The sequence below is a fragment of the Mustela erminea genome, chromosome 2 (genome assembly GCF_009829155.1).
Source record: "Mustela erminea isolate mMusErm1 chromosome 2, mMusErm1.Pri, whole genome shotgun sequence".
Classification (NCBI taxonomy): Eukaryota; Metazoa; Chordata; class Mammalia; order Carnivora; family Mustelidae; genus Mustela; species Mustela erminea.
In genome coordinates, this window is record NC_045615.1 from 83,762,912 (window position 1) to 83,785,469 (window position 22,558).

Genomic DNA, 22,558 nt, shown 5'->3' on the forward strand with positions numbered 1-22,558 from the left:
TATATATATATATGTATGTATATATATATATCTCGCCAAACTATGGAAAGAGCCCAGATGTCTATCAACAGATGAATGGATAAATATTCGCACAGCTTCTTTATCCATTCATCTGTTGATAGACATCTGGGCTCTTTCCATAGTTTGGCGATTGTGGACATTGCTGCTATAAACATTGGGAAGCAGGCGCTCTTTCGAATCACTACCTTTGTACCTTTGGGGTAAATACCCAGGACTGCAATTGCTGGGTCATAGGGTAGCCCCATTTTCAACTTTTTGAGGAACCTCTCTACTGTTTTCCAGGGTGGCTGTACCAGCTTGCAGTCCCACTAACAGTGTAGGAGGGTTCCCCTTTCTCTTCATCCTTGCCAACATCTGTCGTTACCTGACTTGTTCATTGGTCTGAGATGGTATGTCATTGTGGTTTCGATTTGTATTTGCATGATACTGAGTGATGTGTATCCTTCTGTTTAACCATAAGGTCACCAAAAGCAGGCCTTTTTCCGTACTCATGTTTTAATTGCCCAAGTAATTCATGAACACTTTCATTTTGTAAAGGAATCAATTAACACAGAAATATAACATGAAAACCCCCTTCACTTCTAACCCCTAAGTAACCCTCCCCTCCTCATCTTATTTTTACTTGAACCCTCCATGCCTAGTTCAGCATCTGGCACACAGAAGCCCCCAGAACTGTGCTTTGAATAATGAATGAATGAATGACTCTCCTTCCAAGGTTATTCTTCTCAGCCAGTGACACATCTGATCATAAATCTGAGTTTAAATAACCATTCACAGCATGCAGCTTCCTCACTCCAAGGTAACACTGTATGTGCTCTCTTGTGGTTTATTTTTGCTCATTCACTGTCTGAGTCTTCAGTCTCCTCTAGGTCCTGTTTACTTTGACTATTCAAAGCTCTGCTCCTCTGCTGGAGCAGTTTACTTTGGGAGGAAGTTTTCCCCCTGCCTGTGCAGTGTAAATTGGTTTCTAAACAATCTAAACAGTCTCCATTAATATTGTACTGTAGAACAAGGCAGGATAAAATATTCAAAGTAGCAGGAGTTACTTTTTAGGATGATTGAATATGATGAAGGAGCCAAGGACAAAGGGTAATTTATTCCAAAGGAAGTCAACACCTTTGCTTTACACTAGCTCTTGCAGTTAAAAAATAGGGCTGGTAATTGGACTTGCTTTATGAAAATCTCATTAGCATTAGCATATAACTAAAATGCACAGCTCCATAGTTAATTGCAATCCTGTACTGCAGTTAACAACTACAGTGATGACATTTGCATATTGCACATAAAATTAAAAATGCATGTCAGATAGGTGCTCTTTCAGAAAAAAAAAATCCTTGAATAACATTGCATTCACTACAATAATCAGAAAGATTTTGAATTTGAATGGAAATTATATGTATAGTATGAGCTTTAGAAAGACAGAGGAGCCTGATCAAGGAGGAGGGAATCTAAATCTGAAACATCACATAGGCAAAACTCCAGCAGCTGGAATCTTCTTCAAGGGCAGAGACCTGTAATACTGAACCGTGTGTGCTTTGTAGAAATACAACCCTTTCGTCTGAAAGTTTCATTTCATCTCCCAGGCATCAGTCCCGTCTTGTTGCTTTTCCTCCAGACTGTAAGCTTCTTGAGATCATGGGCTTGATCTTTTAAAATCTTTATATCCCACAATGCTTAGCATGTAGCAGGCACTCAGTTGTTCCAGGTGTGAACCAACTCCACCCTCTCCAACTGAATCCGGTAGACACGAGGGACTGGAGTGAAGTAGAGTGAAGTGGTTGTTCACTTTCACGTCCTGCAGTCACTTGCCTTGAGCCAGTTACTTCAACTTCCCTGAGATTCCTTTTCCTCCCCTATAAAATGGTTTCTGCCTTCAAGGTTTCTGAGAAGCTTCAGAAAGAAAATATGTAGTACTTAGCACAACACAGTGCCTGGCATATAGCAAGTGCTATTATCATTGTAACTGTTGTTTTGGGATTAAAGATCACGGGAAAATGAAGCTTTCAGGTATCTGTTTCTGTTTTTGCAACTTTTCCCATGTTGAAGCTGAAGTATAAATCACTTTGTATGCCAGTTCTAATGCCAGTCAACTACCAGATAGATCAAGGTTACCATGAGTAACTACTTGCCACAAGGGCAAATGAGGCCCTGAGAAGAGAATGAAGGGACCTGAGACAGAAATACCACTCTCAAGGTGGATGATACAAGAATCCATTATCAGGCTTTGTACAGGAGACTCCTCTGTTGACCCTAAATTGCCTGCTTCTTGGAAGACAACAATGTACCAGGAACCGGAGTCAGCGTATGCAGTGCATTGTGCTAGGAACTCAGAGACACAGATGACCTTGGATGTGGACCTGACTCACATACAACTGGAAATTTTGGACTAGAAATAAAGTAAGGATCAAAGCTAGAGTTAAAGATATGGGTGTCATCAGCATGGAGAAGAGTTGGAACACTGGACACAGGTGAGCTCCCAGTAGCTGTTTACTGGGGAGCACCACCACTTAGGGCATGCAAGAGGGAACCCATTATCAGATTCATTATCAGGCTTTGTACATGAGACTCCTCGGTGACCCTAAATTGTCTGGTTCTTGGAAGATAATCACAGTCCAGGAATGAAGCTGATGGTGCCAATGAAGCAAACAAGGAAGGAGAAATATGGGAAGAAAAAGGGCAGAGAGGTCTGGGAGGTTGAAGGAGAGAAGAATTTTAATAGGTAGGTGGTAGTTACCAGACTTAGCTCTGTGCAAGACCAAAGAGGGCCACTGGATTTAGCAATAAGGATGTGACTGATGATTTTTTTAAAAAGATTTTTATTTATTTATTTGTCAGAGAAAGAGAGAGAGAGAGAGAGCACAAGCAGGGGGAGGGCAGAGGGAGAGGAAGAAGCAGGCTCCCTGCTAAGCAGAAAGCCCAAAGTGGGACTTGATCCCAGGACCCTGGGATCATGCTCTGAGCCAAAGGCAGACACTTAACCTTCTAAGCCACCCAAGCATCCGTAGTGATTCTTGTTTAAGAAGGAAGCTGCTATAGAATGGTGTGAGTGAGAACTTGCCATCAAGGTTAGGATAAGAATGAAAGGATGGGAAGGAAATGTAGGAAAATGTAGACTATGCTTTGGCAATAAAAGAAAAAGCTCAGCCAGCAGCTTGAGGGCATAGCTGAGTTGGAATGGAATGTGTATAGTACTGGAGAGAACTAAAGTAGGAGCCAGTGAGAAAAGAGAAAGAGAAGATATGAGACAGCTGGAGGTGGTGATACCCTTGGAACCAGCTCAAGTCCCAAGCTGTACAGGATTCTTGTGAGCTGTGTGTTCTGTTCTGTGGGGACTGAGGTCAGGACTTTCTCATTTGGGAGAGATTCCCCTTTTCTTTGGCCCTGTGCCCCTGGTGCTCACCTGTATCCCAATACGTATGGAATCATAATTTTCAGTTTTCTCATCTGTGTCCTCCTTTGATGGTAAAATCCTCAGCTGCAGGAAGCATGTCTTATTCATATGAGCATCCCAGTGCCTAGTTCAAGGTCTGGCGCAGTCAGTAAGGATTATTGAACTCAACTATATAGTCCCTCATGGCCAGTCTGTTCCATTAGCTGGAGTTCCCAGTGATTACACAGCCTCTTTATAAATCCTCCCACCTCTGCCCCCATCTCACATACATCTGATATTGAGGTGAGAAAAGACTAGGTATAGTTCACTCCCTTCCCCATACTTGCGGAACAGACCAAAAAACATGGGAGCCCTGTCTCACCTTGAACTAAATGAACTGTGTGAGGTACCTACTGAAAATAAAGCCAAAAGGCCAAAATCCTGTTCTCTCCTAGTTTTCTTTAGAGAGTTTCTCCCCCAGAGTCTACTTCTCTCCCTACTCTTTCTCTTCTGGCTAGTCCGTGGTTTTTTTTTTGTTTTTTTTTTCTTCCCTCAACTATCTAGTACCTGTTTCTATTTCTACTTTTAAAAGCCTGTTTTTAGACCCAAGCCTTTCATTTGCCTTTACTCAAAGGCTTTCTGCAGACTGACTATCTCTAAGAAAATGATCTTGAACCATAATCTGACAATTGAAGCTGAGCCAACCTTTTTCACCCCTTTCAATGTTTTTCACCATTTTCATCCTGTGTGGGTCCAGCTCAGACAAGACCCCAAAACACAAAAGCTTCTGTTAAAGAACAGACCCCGGGGCCTCCAATTGAGAGCGATAGGCCTTCCTGGAAAGGGATAGAGATGAATCCGTGAACTCAAAGCTGTGTGCCAACTGTCCTGATTTTTCTTAATAAATCAATAGTTGCAAAGCTTTCCAACTAGCAACAAAGAAACCTCCTTTTTCACTCCTGCTTAAAAAATAATTTTTTTTTCTTCCAGAAATTTTTTACTAGTAATCTCTTTAGGTCTAACACCCTACCATTCAGTCTGAACACTTTGGCTTCCCACATATTGTGGGATTAGGATTGGCCTGGCAGCAACCCAGGGGCACAAAGAGGCAGGCAAAGTGGGGTGTAATTCTACTCCTCTCACTGCCTTCTCTGGGGGGGCCACTGCACACCCACCATCCTGTGAGTCAGTTTGCAGATCCTGGGGTCCAAGAAAAGGAAGCATTGTCTCACAGCTATAAATCAAGAACTGTGTTCGTGGGATTTCATTTTCCTGCTTCTCACTCATGCTCGTTCTTGTTTTCCTGGCACAAGGGCATTTGCGCCTAGAATGGCTGCTTACCTCAGCTGACTGCTATTTGCCGGTATCCAGCTCATTTTGTTGTTCTGAAAAGCCACACAAAGGAAAGAGTTGGTAATTCTTACTGATGCTACATTAAACTTATCTATGCTAAATATGTCTCAAACACCCAAACTGCCTTAAAACCTCAACGAAGCTGAACAAATGACTCACTTTTAGGCATGCAGGGGCGGGACACACACACACACACACACACACACCCTGATCACCTAACTACACAGTTTTTGTCAGCATTGCTCTACCAGTGACTTCCATTTTCAGCTTCTTTGGAGTCTTTTGGTTTCTGCCCAACACAAGGCTCTGCTTGTTCAGTAGGGTTCAAAATTCAGTGTGGAGTGGTTTGGGTGGTGGGGGTAGGATACACAGCGCTCCTACCGTCTTTAAGCGGAACTGCAGGGAACCGAAGGCACCAGGCCAGCCGCCTCTTGCACCTGATGGGTCCACATAGAGCCTTTCCTCTCGCTTGCTCTGTGAGCCTACACACTCTACCTCTTTCTCTCTGCTAACGCCTTTGCTGAAGGAGATCCACCCCATTTCCAAAGATGCTGGTGTCTCAGTCTAATGCTGTTTTCTAGCAGCTCATGGCAACACAGTCATTTGAAGCATATACCTAAAGACAGTCTTCTGCCCACCCTGCTTCCTCTGCAGCTTACCAAAAGGAGCTCCTTGTTTATGCAGCTGTCAGCCATTTCCCATAAATGTCTGGCCCAGTGAACTGTGTTGTATCAGGCATGGCTTTAGTACCAATGGGCTGGCCCTCCGCCAAGTCCTCATTGTTGGCGACTCCATCTTGCTATTGAATGCTAAGTATGAGTCATAGGTGATTCTGGTGAAACTTTGGGCAGGTCCTGACAATGAGGGCCGACCAAGCCACACAGGGAGAATGTTGCCTGACCTCCTCTCTCTAGACCTGTGGATACTTCTGAAGCTCGATGCCATGTTAGTACAAACAGTACAAAATGCAATTCAGGTACTCCTGTGCACTCACCACTGGGCTGGGCTGTCAGAGGCAAGGAAGAAGTATATGTTGATTTCTGTAGGAGCTATGTACAGCAGCCCATCTTCTTAATCGGGTTTCACTTGAAAATAAATACCTCACTGGATAGGAACACTTATCAAACCTTTTTGGAAGAAAATTGTTGCTTTGTGTAGGCTGATGTGTAATCTTTTTTTTTAAGAATTTATTTACTTATTTGACAGAGAGAGATCACAAGTAGGCAGAGAGGCAGGTAGAGAGAGAGAGGAGGAAGCAGGCTCCCTGCCCATCAGAGAGCCCGATGTGGGACTCGATCCCAGGACACTGAGATCATGACCTGAGTCAAAGGCAGAGGCTTAACCCACTGAGCCACCTAGGCACCCTGATGTGTAACTTTAATAATCTTATTGTTAGTCCTGAGTACCGTGCTACTTATTCAAAATTGTCCTTCATCTTCTGTATGTATTACTGTATTTATTCAGCAGCAGCTGGCGAATGACTGTATCACTAGATAATGCCCACATTTTGAGAGGTTAAATTTCCTAGAAACCAGTTTCTAAATTTCATGAATCCTTGCTTATACTTTTTAAAGATACTGAAAATGGATATTATAAAACCCTTTCTTGCCCGGTGGTGATGAGATCAGACAGACCTCCCCTCGAGGCTGACTAAAACTGTCATACAACTTTGGGGTAGCCTTGGAGACTTGGAAACATTTGAGGCATGCTTAGTCACCACTACAGATCAATCCCATGGGTCCCATCACCACTTCGGTGAGTTGGTAGTACAATAGAGAGGTCACCGTGGTAAGGCCTGGAATGAGGGCCAGTCACAGGGCTGTTTTCATGGTAAAAAGAACAATAAATTGCTCCTAGTTATTTTTTTGTTAGAATGAATTTTCTAATGGAAAATGCTCCTCCACTAAATAGGATTTTATCTGTACAAAACTGTAATGCTTTTGACTGTCAGGGTCAGTTCCCATTGGCATCTGAGAGCTGAAAAATGACATCTGTCATCACAAGAGAAAAAAGTATTTCTTCTTATGTTGGTCAAAAGCCAAGTCGTTAATTGCCAACCAATAAAGATACAGCCAAGGGGAAAAGAATTATTCAGAGTTTTAATTGCCCCTGAAATTCCAGATAGAAACTTTTACATTCATTTACACCTTAGGTAGCCAAAAAACTCTAAGGGATTAAGTTCTTTGGCCAACCCAGAATTTGGTTTGTCCAGCATTCCCTGAAAATGGATCATTGGCTGGGATTTGTACATATGTTTGTTTTAACCTCATATGGATTATAATAAGATGAATATATACATACACAGACATATCAGTCTGATACATTAATCATAAGTTACCAAGTTATTCAAATTATTTTCAAAGATGCAAAATTTATGTGAGGGTAAAGATATTAACATGTAAAATGCAAAAAATATTTCCTAGCTATGTGCTACTTTATGTCAACTGAATACAGAATGTAGCTTAAGAAAATCATAATATATAAATTAAAATGAGATGAATGGGGTACCTGTGTGGCTCAGTCAGTTAACCGTGTGCCTAGGCTCAGGTCATGATCCCAGAGTCCTGGGATAGAGTCCCACATTGGCTCAACGGGAAGCCTGCTTCTCCCTTTCCTTCTGCTCCTCCTCCTTGCTCACATGCTCACTCTCTCTTTCTCTCTTTCCTCCTCTCATAAATAAATAAAAATATAAAGAGGTAAAAAGTGTTGACCAGCTATATTAAAAAAGTCAGCAATTCAAGTTGTGCAATTTGGGTTATTTTTTCTTTTCACCACCTGAGATTTTGTTTATAGTTTCCCCCATACTATAAAACACTGATAATGTTTTCAATCCATTATTACCTTCTGGACTATAATGTAAATTCTTATGTGTGCTTCAATATTTTTTTTAGAAATCCTTCTTTGGTTTGCTTAGATTGCTATTCAGAGAGTAAGAAGGAATATTCCTTGTGTTTTTATTAAAGCTAAAAGTTTTTCTTTTAAAGATTATTTAATTGAGAGACAGAGAGAGAGCATGAGTAGGGGGGGGCAGAGGGAGAGGGAGAAACAGGTTCCTCGCTGAGCGGGGCTGGGGGTTGGGGGTGGGACCTCAATCCCAGGACCCTGGGATCATGACCTGAGCCTAAAGAAGATGCTTAATTGACTGAGTCACCCAGGCAACCCAAATTTTTTTTTAAATATGAAAGACTAGAAAATTCCTGAGTTGCCTCAGGTTTTGGTCAGAGGAGGCAAAAGAAGAGTGGAAAAGTCTGGGATGACAAAATGGTTGTGGTGGTAGGACCACTCATAAGAGGACACTGAGAGGTTGTCTTTGATTTTAGTTTGTATCTTAAAGAACATTTCACTTTGTTTCAGACAAATAGATTGACAACTTATATTTCACAGTATAGCATATGCAAAGCACTGAACACTTTTCCTGGGACATGCTGACTCCACACTGGGATGCTAGGAAAGAGGAGTACCACAGATACAGGGAAGGCAGCGTGGCCTACAACATTTTATGTTGTGGTTTCAGAAAAGAGATCTGATTCTTTGTTTTTCCCATCCAACACTATAAATTGATTCATTCATTGATTCAGCAAGTATTTATTGAGAACCTATTATGCTAAAATAGTCTGGGAAATAGGCTTTTATGAATTGTGATATGTGACAGACTAGTATTCATCATTGAATTAACAGAGGATTCTGAATTACCAATCAATATAAATAAGCCAGGAATAGCTTAGAACTTTCCCTGAGGCATGCCACATAACTCGGCTATATAGAAATTAAAATGAATATGCATTTTGCTATCTGGGCAAATTGCTAGTATGCACATTGCTACCATGCATTTTGTTGGATGAATAGGCAAAGAAGTCCATCAATAAAGTATAAGTCTTCAAAACTCAGGTGCATACTTTTTGTGATGTAGGCAAAAGTGGATTTGTTTATAGAAGGCTTAAATCAGGAAGGACTGGAAGGTAGGGACCAGAGTGTCATGAGTTTACACGATCAAGAAGGAGGTGAGCTTATGATTCAGAAATTCAGAGTCAGCACCACCTAAATAAATCTGGTCTTAAAGGAGCAGCTGTTTGACTATGACTCATTTAAGATGCATTGTAAAATCAGAAGCTCTAGGACTAGAGCTTGAAGACAGGAAAAGTAACTACAAACGGAGTAACATTTAATAGCTGGCTCCTAGTAAGTATTGTCCAAGGGAAGCTTGTTTTTTGGTTGTCATCTAGGTATGTTTCTTTTGAAATGTGAATACAGTGTTCCATCTCACAAAACCAAAAAAGCTCCTGAAATGGGCCTATTTTCAGGATGTTGTTCTCTTGAATCACTGATGTTATGCTTAGCATAACTGGTAGGGTAGGGATGAAGTTCTTCTAAGAATGAGGAAATTTACATGCAAAAATCAAATTGATATAAAGTGGTATCATAAAATGAGTGGAAGAAACATCATGAGTCAATGCCTGGTGGCTAAGGTATGATTTAAATCCATAAAAGGCAGGTGCTATCTAGGAAATGATCTGATAGCTGGTCTCTTATGAAATAGACAATGATTTTTGTACTCCTCAACTCCCGTGTATAAATGGTGGAGCTAAAACCAAAGGAGCTTGGAAGTTCAGAATTTTCAATGGCAATAGTCATAACTGGAGAAAGAAAACTTTTTTTTTTTTCTGAATATGCTAAGAGCCAGTATAAAATAGCATTGTTTCACTGCTGAATGCACCTACATCATCCAGTGGTTTCTGTTATGTATGATTTAGATACAATTCTATTGCATTGTGAGAACCAGCTCAGATAAACTCTTGGAATATCTCCAATTTCTACAATTCCCTTGTGAAAAATACATATTATAAGCAAAAAAATATTTTGTATTTTGCCTAAGACTGTCTCTGTTCAGTGATTCCATTTTCTGCTTTAACTATTGGGTCAGTTTCTGAGATATTGAATAGCCAGATATATAATGAAAACAAAATATGGTTAACATTCTTTCTAATGGTTCCCCACTTAAGGACTATGGACTATGGTAGAGATATGAGACTAGGATAGCAAGAGTGTTTCCATCATACACATTGTTTACATTATAAGTAAATAATATGCATATGTTTATGCTCTTATTTTTTGATAAGAAGTAGTGTGGCAGTTATTAACTTTAGAACATTACTGGGTTTATGGAAGCTCTTATCATTATATGTTTTCTCACTCAACTGAACACTAAAAATTCAATTACAATAAAATGGAGAGTCCTCAAAAATTTTTGACTGGGAAAGGAGTTCTCAAACTTGTTACTGGAACAATTCTGGTGTTAGATACGGAAGGACTTCCTTGAGGTTAATGTTTTTCCTATTTTTTCCTGTGGGAAATATCAATACAAGATGCAGCCAGAATATTTTAGGATGTTCTGGTAATATATCTGTTTCCACAAAAATTGCATGCCTATGTTTAATTATGTTACCCTTAAATAAGGGAAATTATAATTCTATCCATTTGAGGGTGCATAATCTTTTAAAAACACATTTAGATATAAGCCATATGTTAAACTGAGTAAATCAGGTGTTGAAATAATGTGCTTTACTTTCAAATAAATTACACTGGTATTTTTAAAATTACAACAAATCAGTAGCAGCCAACGTACATCAGAATACATTATCAGGTTCATAGCTCTACTGGAAGAAGATACTGGTTTGGCACTTGGTGACTTGATAGGATGTTGATAATGAGATAATACTTACAGTTTAAGGGCCAGGAGTGTGCCTTTAACCGATGAGTCAGTATTATCTCTCCACTCAACCGCTGGCACCAGTGTTGGCCAGCTGACCCAGGAGATGGGTTGTCCAGTTGACTCTTTAGTGGCACCTCGACTCCAGGAGTTTAAACATCTTTCTTTGGACCATGAAGATTATGCACCAAAATGATTGGCAGCAGTTTTAATCTGCACCCTCTCTTCTTCCACAGCAATGTTCATTCATTCTTTCTTATATTGAAAAGTATTTATGATGTGCCAGGAGCTATGCAAGATGCTGGGGATACTATGGTGAGGAAATACAGTCACAATCAAATAATCACACAGCCAATATGTAGTTACAAACTAAGATGGGTACTGCAGGAAAGGAGAAGGGCCATGATTGAGAAGACTCTGAACCCAGATGAGGACTTAGAGAAGGCTGCCCTAGGAAGCTTGGCTTGAGTAAAATCTAAAGCTATACCAACAGAACTGGTAATTGATAACTGTGTATGATTTCATTTAAAATTAATTAAAAGTAAATGAAATATAAAATTCAGTTTTTTAGTCACACTAGCCACGTTCAAATCCTCAATAGCCACACATGGCAAGTGCCTACTATATTGGACAGTACAGGTATAGAATATTTTTGCATCACTGAACAAAGTTCTATAGGACAACACTGGTCTAAATGATGAAAAGGAATCAACCAGTAAAGTGGTAAGCAAAACCATTTAGGGTGGGAAAAGGCCATGTGCAAAGAATGTATTAGTGAAAGAGACAGTTTACAAACTAAAAAAAGGCCATTGTGGCTGGAAAGAAAAAGAACAGTATAAAATGAAACTGGAAAGGTAAGTAAGATAGCTTTGGTCTCTTCCCTGAGAGTAAAGAGATTTGTGTGGGAGGTGGGAGATGGGTAGTACATGTTGAGAGAGAAGAGTTTCAGAGGGTTGTAGAGAGGGAGTCCAGGGAACAACGGGAAGCTTGCTAGGTAGGCAATGTTGAGGAACTCTTTGTTTGGTGACCATGGATTCATAATGACACCAATCTTTTCTCCAAAAAGGCAGCTCTGGTGTAGAAATAGAGAGAGAGAGAGAGAGAGAGAGAAAAGAGGGTAAATGCAGAGTTTGTGGGCTAGGAAATTCAGGCAAAGGTGTTACTGAAATGATAGGCCACGAGATTTTACCTGGATAAGGAAACAAAACATGAAAAAGAGAACTGATGGATTGGTAGAAAATGAAAGAGGTTAATGGACTAAAATCCAAAGTCAGGTACAGAAGAATCTTAGCGGGAAGGACAAGCTGAAGGAGAGGCAGGTATGGTCAGAGAGCAGGATGCTTGAATCAGTAACTTTGACAGTGGAGCAATTGCAGATGATGACAAGATCCAGAGTGGGCAGTTGAGATGAAGAGAAGTTAAGGCCATTAGAGATGGGAAGATAGAGACCTGGAGGCCAGACTATCGTATGGGTCAACTCTGAATTTTGAAATCACTGGGATTGAGAGGAGTACTACTAGGAGACTAAAGAGTAAATGGCAGGCCCATGGATGAAAGCTACTAAGAGGTGGAAAGGAGGTACTATTGGGGGGTGTGACACTGACTCAGAGGAGAAGGTTGTAAGAGTGTAATAGAGTAAGGGTCTGGAAATGGCAATAGGGGCAATGAAACACCAACTCCTCCTCTGCTTGGTGTGTGAGAATAAACAACCACAATTGTGGTCTCAAATATGAGAGGTCCACAGGAGAGGTGGGGTCTGCAGGTTTAGTTGGAGCAAGAAGGTGAAAATACTCTTTAGAGAAGTGGATGATATAAGAGGGCTTGGTGAATATGGAGCATATGGAGGGCATAATGGCAAGTTTCAGCAAGTGAGGAGGAATGGAGGACTCATCCAAAGAATAGTAGGAGAATAATCATGCTAAAGGATTGATAACTAAGATGAATTATATTTGAGCATTAATTGATTAAAAAAAAAAGTCGACAAGCATAGGAGTGATCACTGGCCCTAATGGTCCATGGGTTTGGCTCACATGGCCTGATGTTGGGGTGTTTCTGCAGAAATTTCTGCACATGCCACTGCTCTGGATGTTCTTGAGTCAGAAGCTGCATTTTAACCCCTTTACAAGTGTAGCTTCGGTCCCAGAGCCTTTCATTTTAATACCTGCTGGGTATGGGCAATTTCACAGGTGAGGAGTTAAGAGTCCCACAAATAGGGGATAAAGGATCCTATATGAGGTGTTAAGAGACCTCAGAGGATGGGTGTCATCCAATCCCAAAGAATAGGGTATGGGAAATCCTAGAAGACATGTCTCTCTACTCAAACAGCCTGGGGTATGCTGGTCACAGGAATCTGCAAGTGATATATACCATATATATATATATTTTGTATATAGTGCTGTGGCTATTACAACTCAAGGATTTAGGATTTACTCTGGGTTATCATATATAAGATTCTCAACCTTTTTGAGTCAACAACATGTCCTCATTTGTCCCTAATTATAGATCAGAGGATCTTATATCAAATATAATCATTGAGCTTTGAAATTTAAGAACTCTGGTTGCAGCATTATCTTTGATTTTTAAATTGTGAAAACTTGCATGAGCTGCAAGTTATGTGCTATTTTTAGTTAGTTCTAGCAAAAAATAGCTGGAGGTCCTATCACAAGATTAACAAACATAAATTATTGGGAAGGTTATTTATTATTTTAATTATGTGATATTATCTTTTCCCACAGACAAAACCAATCAAAATAACTAAAATTGAATCAGTGAAAATAAACAGATTCCCAAAGATTATGTGTTGTTAAAAAAATGTCATGCATTCATTAAATTTCTTAGATGTTAACCAAAAAGAGTTAGTGAAGTAAAAACATAGTGGCCCCTCCTTATGGGTTCAGAATCTGGCTAGTAGTGGACAGAATTCTAGAAATCATTTCATCAATGCTCTCACTTTCTAGAGCAGGAAACTGATACTTAGGTCTGGTGCAGTGACCATTTCCAGCGACTTTAACCTATACTGACAAAATGTCTGGCAAGACTTTGATAATAACAGGAACTGGATGGAATGACAACAATATCATAAGCATTAAGTCCCCAACATTAGAACTATAGCAGTGTCTGGTCCAGTATTAGAATCCTCTTAACAGTAGATTTGCCAATGGTCACCTGCTGTTCCTCGAATACTTGCTTCCCTGATGGGAAGTTGGATTCTCCCAGAACAGCCCATTCTGTTATGAGGTAGCTATTAATGTTGGAAAAGTCTTTATACTGAGTTGGTGTTGTGATGCCTATGACCCTCGGGTTCTACTCTCTGGAGCCAAGACCTCCAGTGTTTGCCAATAGCAATTATGTTTGATCTAATTCTCTTCTTTTCCAGGAAAGACGTCTCTAGTTCTCTGAGTTACATGTTATATGTGGGGCAAAGGTGAAGTGAAGAAAGGAAAGAGAAAATAATGTGCTGTAGCTTATTATTAAAACTCCAGGAGTTTAGATTTATTCTGGGTCATCACATACAAGCCTCTCAACCTTTCTGAGTCAACAGTATGTTCTTCCTAGTCCCTAATTGCAGATCAGAGAATCTTATGTCATATATAATCATTGAGGGGTGCCTGGGTGGCTCAGTGGATTAAGGCCTCTGCCTTGGGCTCAGGTCATGATCCCAGGGTTCTGGGATCGAGCCCCGCATCCGGCTCTCTGCTCAGCAGGGAGCCTGCTTCCTCCTCTCTCTCTCTGCCTGCTTCTTCTGCCTACTTGTGATCTCTGTCAAATAAATAAATAAATAAATCTTAAATATATATATATATATATATATATATATATATAATCATTCAGTTTTGTAATTCAAAAGCTCTGTTTGCAGAATATCTTTAGTTTTTAACTTATGAAAGGAGTAGATATACTGAAAAGAAATCAGATGCTACAAATTGTAATATGAAGGGGAGATTCAATGAAATACGAAGTAAGATTTTTATTTGTAATGACTGTGGTCTGAGACACTTAATATCACAATCTATAGACTTCATGTTGCAATAAAACACAATAATACTCAAGATATTCCAGCTTTGTAAGAAAAAAAAAGATTCTTAACAGTTATCTGTTTCTTTAAGAAAAAGAAGGAAAATACCCCTTCCCACCTCTTCAAATATTAGTTAAAATTCCAGGGAACAGGGGCACCTGGGTGGCTCAGTTGGTTGAGCATCTGCCTTGGGCTCAGGTCATGATCTCAGCTTCTGGGATTGAGCCCCAGGTGGGGCTCCCCACTCTTCCTCTGCCCCTCCTCCTCCCCTCCCCCTTCCTCTACCCCTCCCCTTCCACTGCCCCCACCCCTGATCTCCTTTCTCTCTCTCAATCTCTCTCTCTCAAATAAATAAATAATCTAAAAAAAAAAAAAATTCCAGGAAACAACTGGTATGCTAGGATACTCTTAGCTAAGATTTAAATTAGTTTTTGGGGAAGTTGTGCATGTGTCATTTTCGGTAGGTTGCAGACCGTAAAAATGTAAATTTACTTTGATTTATTTTATTTTTTAAAGATTTTATTTATTTGGCAGAGGATACAGCGAGAGAGGGAACACAAACGGGGCAGTGAGAGAGAGAGAAGAAGTCTTCTGGCTGAACAGGGAGCCCGATGCGGGACTCGGCTCCAGGACCTTGGATTCATGACCTGAGCCAAAGGCAGATGCTTAACAACTGAGCCACCCAGGCACTCCATGATTTTTTTTTTTTTTACTTTAATTTAAATCCTAGAAGGCACTGTTTTTCTTTACTCTCTAGAAAATATAGCCCATGAGTGGTGCTGAAGGGAAGCAGAATTTGTCACCCCAAAATACATCACTTTGGCCTTGAGGATTATTCTGATCTGAAAGCAATCAAAACCCAGCAGATTCAGCAAAATCTCTTTACCTCCATGTTAATAGCTTAAATTTAAATTGGAAAGGGGGCCATGTCAGGAAGAGAGCTATTACCATAGATGGACGTTTTACCCAAGAAACTTATCTGCATAACAGGGCAATCTTTGTTTTCTAGACATCTCTTCTGTCTTTCTCTGAATGGCCCTCCTTCCCTTGGTATCCCAGACTCTTCCCCCTTTCTTCAGCGCTGGATGTTCTATAGGCTGCCTTTTGAACTTGGCTGACTTTTGAATCTTTATACCTTTATGGGGCTCCTATATGTAAATAATTTTGTTTGTTTTTCTTCCATTAATCTGTCTAGGATCAATTTAATTATTAGACCAGCCAACCTATAAGGGAAGAAGGGAAAATTTTTAGACCTCCACAATGCTTATTTAAATTTCCACTGACATAATTGTCCTGATAAATTTAAAATATAAAATTACTTATTTTCTAAACACAGAGACAAACGAATACACGCATTCATCTGACAAATCTAGCCACACAGATGTTGATGTTTCTTCATAGACTAATTTACTTACAGGCAAAAGTAAAACACAGTCTAAGAAACCAGAGACAAATAGACTTGAAATGAATTTTGTTACAAATTGCTTTGAGTCTGGTGGGATTTTCAAATTCTGACCATAACTAGATTTGGTTCTATGTAAATCTGCTGTTAAAAGGCTTCACTATGTGTAGACCAATAGCCCTTAGTCACCCACCCATTACATGTCATTTTTATGGTGAGAACAGGAGAAATGTGAATTCTATTTATTAGATTGCTCATGGGAAGGAGTAGGTTCAGTGAAAACATTTTTGCTAAGTGTTTGCTATTTTTTTACTAGGATGATAGTGATGTTAAACTTGGGAGATGAGTGTATGTGCATGTTAAAATTATATTTGGCAATTAGGTTATTTTACACAATAAACATTCAATTTTTTTAGACTCCACTACATCCTAGGCATCTTGCCAAATGTTAGAGAGAGTATGAAGATAAGATAGTTCCCATCCCACACTGTGATTGGTGAAGAAATAATTATGATACAGCATGCTATTTTATAGGATGTACGAAAGGTTATAATATAGCATAACATATTGTAACATAGTAGAAACATAGTAGAAAATTTCAAATACACGTTTCCTATTGAGCAAAGACTTTGAAACAATATACATTGAATCATGAAGAAAAATTTAAAATCAGGGATGCCTGGGCAGCTGCCTTCCTCTCAGGTCATAATCCCAATGTCCCTGGATTAGGTCCCAAATCAGGCTCCCTGCTCAGCGGGGAGTCTGCTTCTCCTTCTGCCTGCACTCCTCCTGCTTGTCTAACAAATAAATAAATATAATATTTAAAAATAAGTCAACTAATGAAGTTTAAAATATTTATGGGGTGCATGGCTGGCTCAGGGAAAGACCATGTGACTCTTGATCTTGGGGTAATGAGCTCGAGCCCCACGTTGGATGCAGAGATTAATTAAAAAAGTAAACTTTAGGGGTGCCTGGGTGGCTCAGTGTGTTAAAGCCTCTGCCTTCGGCTCAGGTCATGATCCCAGGGTCCTGGGATCAAGCCCTGCATTGGGCTCTCTGCTCTCTCTCTCTCCCCCTAATCTCTATCTGCCTCTGCCTACTTGTGATCTCTCCCTCTGTCAAATAAATAAATAAAATATTAAAAAAAAAAAGTAAACTTTAAAAAGTTTTGTAAAATGAAATGAGCCAACCGTTTTACATGTTTCTTACTTTAAACAAAGTACATTGTTTCACTCTAGTTTTCTGTAAGAGTTTTCAGAGAACTTTATGAGAGAGATAATTTGGAACTGGACGTTAAGGAAGTGAAGATTTTCTGAGAAGGAAAGGAACAGAATAAACTTCAGCCATAGGGACCTGCATAAGCAAAGGCGGGAGGCTGTGGTGTGTTTGGGGAGTGAGAAGCACTAACCTGCTAATTGGGGCATTGGGGGGTGGATGGTAACAGTTTTAGTTAGAAAGGAGTCAGAGCCAGGTTGCCAATTATCTAATTACATCCTCAGGCAGTGGAGAAATAATAGAGGGCTTTTCATTTTGTTTTATTTTAAACTTTTAATTGTAAATAATTTCAAATTTACAGAAAAGTTGCAAGTATAAATAGTACAAGAAACAGCAATATATATCCTTTAACCGGATTCACTTATTGTTAGTATTTTGTCCCACTTGCTTTTCATTTGATTTCTCACTCTCCTTTTAATAATGCATACATATGTATAAGTGATGCACACATACACATATGTATGTCTATGATGCATACATACATATATGTGTGTGCACATATATGCACACGCATTTTTCTCTGTACCATTTAAGAGTAATCATGGCCCTCTTCTCCAGAATACTTCTGTGTTTTTCCTAACAATAGGGATACTCTCTTCACAATCATAGGATGGTTATCAACTTTAAATTTAATCCTGATATAACACTGTTTATCTAATCTGGAATTCACATGCCAGTTTTGTCGACTGAAGTTCTGACATCATTTATAGCGTTTTCTCTCTTCCAGTGAAGGATCCATCTTAAGATAAAGTATTGCATTTAGTTGTGGTGTCCTTTTACTCTTTTAATCTAGAACATTTCTACGGTCCTTCTTTGACTTTTATGACATTGACATTTTTTAATAATATAGCCCCCCCTTCTTTTTTTTTAATAGAGGAAGCCTCATTTTGAGCAGAGAATTTTTACAGGGGATTACATAATCAGACCTGGGTTTTAGAAGAAGTCATTCTAGAGGTAATGTTAAGGATGGACCTGAAGCTAAGAGAGTATTGTTTTGGTAATGAGATAGGAAGCTATTGTTGGCCAATATTCCCATGTAGACTGGCAGGAGTAAGAGTCTGGATCTGACCAGGATCCCTGGAAGTTGGGGCAGATGTAGGACCCAAGAGAAAGGGATTCAAAGTCTGAGTCCTAGGTAATGTTGCTGTTAGAATGGTGTAAAATGTCAAGTCCACAGAGGCTGATGGAAAAGCAAGAGCCTGATCTAAAACAGTGGACTTGAATTTCAGATTATAGCATAAATCAGATTAGATAGTGGCATTCCTTCTGAAGAATAATGTTAAATGCATAGTTGAGCTTACAACCATGAAAAGTAAATCCTTGAGCACTAAAAATTAAAAGGGAAGAAAAATACCAAAAACTAGGCATGAACTGATCTTTTAGCAAACTTGAGGGGAGATTTCTGGTCTTGAATATGACCTATGAAAGCCCACAAAATGCAGGAAACTCAACTGGCCTTGAGTGCCAGTGAAGTAGTTAGAACTGAGATCCTTGCATAAAGCCAGGATCAATAAGGGCTATACCCTCCATAAAAGAAAAAAAAAATCAACTAGGGGCACTTGAAGGTGATAAGGATATTTGCCTTTCTTGACCTGGGCTTTGCGTGGAGGAAAATAAAGAAGCTTTGCGTAGGTTTGGGTTTGAATTTACACTGTCTGAATGGTCTAGGAATCTTTCAGCCTAGAAACCCACATAAAAAGACCCAGTGAGTGATAACACAGATTTGGCCCATAGAGGCAAATGGAAAACTGCTTGGAAGTGTCAAATAATCCATGCAGGATTCCTACAGATACAGCCTTGCTGAAGAGGACCTCAATCAAAAACTATAAGGTACATGTAAAGGAAGGGAAACTCCACCATGAATAAGAACAGAGAGACAACAAAAAGCAGAGTTAAAATCCCAGTAACTTCAGATAACAGAACTACAGGTTTAAGACTAGGAAAGTGAGCATGAAAAATAAAGACCTAAAAGAATTAATTTAAACCATAAGAAAAGTATAATACTTGAAGATTAAAAGACAGGAATACTGGAAGAAGAGAATACAGATAATCAGGGAGACAGAATATTCAAGGAAATTATAGCTGAGAATTTTCCAGACTAGTTTAAAGACGTGAGTTCTCAGATTCTGAAAGGCATAATGAGGCCCAAATGAAAATAGATACTTAGACACATTGTGGGGATATTGTAAGAAAAAATAACTGTTAACCTATAAATCCTTACTCTGATAATCATTAAAAAGCATGAGAAAAAAGAACCTCCCTGGACATACCAACACCCAACATAAACATACATTTATGTATATATACAGTTATGTGTGTGTAGATACATATATGTACACACACACACACTCAACTCAGTAACAATTTCTGAAAGACGTACTTCAGGAAGAGAAATTTTACCCAGACAATTTTAGTGCAATAAAGAATAATGAGCTAAGTAATTGCTAAATATGTAACTGAATAAATATAGGATTAAATAACAATATCTAATTTTCGGTTAATATAGAGAGAACTAAAATTCAGACAACAATTACATATAACAAAGAAGGGATGATCAAAGTTAAAAGGGTGTAAGTTTCTTGTGTTTTAAAAATTGGTAGAGCAATTGATTGACTTTAAGTGTATGACTTTGTATGTTAAATTTGAGGATAAACACAAAGAGAATAGTTACCACCGGAAGCATTAGTGAGGGGAAATAGAAGAAAACTATAATTGATCCAAAAGAGAGATGGAAATAATTTTTTTTAAGATTTTATTTATTTATTTAAGAATTTATTCATTTATTTGACAGAGAGAGAGATCACAAGTAGGTAGAAAGGCAGGCACAGAGAGAGGGGGAAACGTCCCCACTGAGCAGAGAGCCCGATGCAGGGGCGGATCTCGGGACCCTGAGATCATGACCTGACCCAAAGGCAGAGGCTTAACCCACTGAGCCACCCAGATGCCTCTTAAGATTTTACTTATTTATTTGAGAGAGAGACACAGAGAGAGAGAGGGTGTGAGCATGAGCAGAGGGAGGATCAGGGGGAGGGGAACAGAGGGAGAAGGAGAAGCAGACTGCCGCTAAGCAGGGAGACCAACATGGGGCTCCGCCCCAGGACCCCGGGATCATGACCTGAGTTGAAGGCAGCCACTTAACTGACTGAGCCACCCAGGCACCCCAGAAAGTATTTTTTAAAACAAAACAAAACCAAAAACCAGGCATATAAATGGACTAAATGCTCCAGTTAAAGGCAGTTGGACTGAGGAAAAAATAAATCATCTTTACAATCTTTATAATAGGAATACCTAAAAATTGAAAGCATAATTTGAAGTAAAAGAATTAAAAATAAAATAGGCAAATTCTAAACAAAAGAAATCTGGTTTCTATATTAATATCAAACAAAATATTCTTTAAAGAATGAAATATCATTGGGGATTAAATAATAAGAGGAACAATTCTCAGGACAATATAACAATTTTTTTAATAGATTTTATTTTTAGATACTCTCCACATCCAATGCAGGGCTCAAACCAGCAACCCTGAGATCAAGAGTCACATGCTCCACCAACTGAGCCAGACAGGCACCACTGCAAAGTAACAATATTTAAGTAGGGCTAATAACATAGCTTTAAATTATATAAATCAAAATTTGACAGAGTTATACTGGGGAGACAGGTATCAAAACAAGCAATAAACAAGTTGACTGGAAATGAGTCCCTTTGAAACCACTAATTAGAGATGTTACAGGCACTTGGATGTAACTAGTATCTAAGCTGGGTTTAGGTCTAAAAATTCAAAAGTAGAAGAATGTATGACTCCAAGTTCAATAGATTCTGCACTTCTTTTTTTTTTTTTTTAAAGATTTTATTTATTTATTTGACAGACAGAGATCACAAGTAGGTAGAGAAGCAGGCAGAGAGAGAGAGAGGAGGAAGCAGGCTCCCTGCTGAGCAGATAGACCAATGTGGGACTCGATCCCAGGACCCTGAGATCATGACCTGAGCTGAAGGCAGAGGCTTAACCCACTGAGCCACCCAGGCGCCCAGATTCTGCACTTCTTGAGGGAAAGAATTTTACTCAACTTTGAAAGACCCTGGTGCCTATCACAGTACATTTCACACATGCTCAGTAAGGGTTAAATTGAACATATTCTCATAATACTGATTTTTTTTAAGGATGTACACATTTTTAGTTCTAGAGATTAATATTTACTGAATGAATACTAAGGGGACTGTAAGAAAGCTTGGAGATATGGTTCCTGCCTTTAGGAATATAGTAATTCACTTGGGATATTGAAGACTCCAGTAACTTGAAAAATTAAAAAGTAATAATCAATTGTCCATAATCAAGTTTTAACTACTATGGTATTTGAATGAGAAGAGAAAGAGAGTTCACCAAAGATTTGAGGTATTGGAGAAAGCCAATAGAAAATGGAAAGCACATAGGTGCAGTTTTAGCTGGTCCTTGAAAAATGGGCATCTTTGGTTTAAAAAGAGAGAGAAGAGAATATTTTGATTTGAAAAACTGGCGTAAATGTATAAAGGCAGAAAATATTGTACATATTTGTGTGACATTGATGATGCTAGTTTCAGTGCATACAAGTACTAAAGAGTGGTGAGAGAGAAAGCCAGATAGAGGATCATACGCCCTTCAGAGGATCTTAAAGTTGTTAAGGGTATGGAATTGCTTTAGGAGGTAATACAGAATCATGGTTTCTTAAATTGGTCTGACACTAATCTTTCTAAGCTATTTCCATGAATAATCTGGAAGTGGTATGTAAAAGGAGTAAAACAGGAAAATCTGTTAAAATAAATTTAAAGTAATCCAGGTATAAAATCATCATAAGGGCAATGTACATCCAGGACTAAGGTAAATCAGGAGAATGGGGAAAATGGGATAAATTTGAGGGACATATCAAAAGAAGAAATGACAATATTTGGCATCAGATTGATTACAAGCAAACAAAACCTTGCTTTTCCTTCCCCACCCTACCCCTGCTTATGCTCTCTCTCTCTCTCTCACCTCTGCCTCTCATAAATATAAAAAAAAAAATTTAAAGAACATTTTATTTGAGATAGAGAGAGTACATGAGTGTGTGGGTGGAGCAGAAGGACAAGCAGACTCCTCGCTGAGCATGGAGCCTGATGCGGGGCTCCATCCCGGAACCCTAAGATCATGACCTGAGTCAAAGTCAGATGCTTAACTGACTAAGCCATCCAGGAGCCCCATAAATTCATAGAAATTTAGAGATGGCAAGAACGTTAGAAACTATATGCACAGACCTCTCTTTTCAGAGATGAGGAAATCGATGGACAGAGAGCTTACGTGACAAGTTCATGGCTACACTAGTGGTTAACTGAGAAAATGCTTAGAATCCAAGGAGAGATACCCTGTGAGCATGTAAAATTAGGCTGCTGGAGGGAAATCAGTGT

The 22,558-nt window shown here is 39.2% G+C and overlaps 2 long non-coding RNA genes across 2 annotated transcripts in view; one reads left to right on the forward strand and one right to left on the reverse strand.

Moving 5' to 3' along the window:
- LOC116584711 overlaps positions 1-22,558 on the forward strand; it is a 69,431-nt gene that overhangs the window by 41,286 nt on the left and 5,587 nt on the right. The gene's annotated exons all lie outside the window — the stretch shown is intronic.
- The window catches only part of LOC116584710, a 47,115-nt gene continuing 25,065 nt past the window's right edge, over positions 509-22,558 (reverse strand). Inside the window, exon 3 of the long non-coding RNA XR_004283296.1 lies at positions 509-1,903. This is a non-coding gene — a long non-coding RNA (uncharacterized LOC116584710). The remainder of the gene's footprint in view (positions 1,904-22,558) is intronic.